This window comes from Phyllobates terribilis, unplaced genomic scaffold, assembly GCF_046119375.1.
Source record: "Phyllobates terribilis strain yellow unplaced genomic scaffold, ASM4611937v1 Scaffold_6455__1_contigs__length_44457, whole genome shotgun sequence".
NCBI classification, from domain to species: domain Eukaryota; kingdom Metazoa; phylum Chordata; class Amphibia; order Anura; family Dendrobatidae; genus Phyllobates; species Phyllobates terribilis.
The window spans coordinates 32,250-32,968 of record NW_027369198.1 but is presented as its reverse complement, the minus strand read 5'-3'; the positions used below and the strand labels follow the sequence as shown (position 1 = coordinate 32,968).

At 36.2% G+C, this 719-nt stretch overlaps 1 non-coding gene across 1 annotated transcript; it reads right to left on the bottom strand.

The window, feature by feature from the left end:
- Window positions 1–405: 405 nt before the first annotated feature.
- TRNAV-AAC (transfer RNA valine (anticodon AAC)) lies at window positions 406–479 on the bottom strand. Its single transcript has one exon. It is a non-coding gene; the product is annotated as a tRNA-Val (tRNA).
- Window positions 480–719: the final 240 nt, after the last annotated feature.

Below are 719 nucleotides of genomic sequence, written 5' to 3'. Positions count from 1 at the left end.
CGAATGTAATTCAGGACTTTAACGCTATCATAAAATCTAATAGACGGGATAACTTTCTCCATCAATCTTCTTTTAAAATTTGGGAATTTGTAAAGATCATCCGTATTGATGATTTAGGCCACTTTCAGTAAAAAGTGGGCATTTGTATTGTATATTAAAAAAAAAAAAAAAGCTAGAACGACGTTGTCAGAAACATATAAAAAGTTGTTCAATACCATATATGAATATATTTTATGCTTCTTCGGTGTAATCTTGAGAGGTTACACCACAATATAAAGTAACTCTCTTGTTTTCTGATAATGAGCCACCTCCAACAAACAAAATAAGATCTATTGAAAATCCGGAATTATTAGAGAATTCTAATTTTACTACCCGTTCGAAGGTTAAATAAAAAAAATACAAGTTTGGCTTCGCCCGGGCTCGAACCGGGGACCTTCAGTGTGTTAGACTGACGTGATAACCGACTACACCACGAAACCTTTGTGTTCCTATTTTAGGATATTATATTATTATAGTTTCTTTTTGTATTTCGCTTCGGTCCCACCTCTCTCGGAGTAGCTTGGAGCCCTAAAAAACTAAAATTGCCTCATCGTTCGATGATCTAATCAAGAACAGCAAAACACCGTCTCGTGGTGGATCCCGTGGACATTTCGGTCAAAGGTATTTTCTTTCTCCCAACTATCACTCCATCAAAATCGAATGTGTGGTTCTACGCCTTG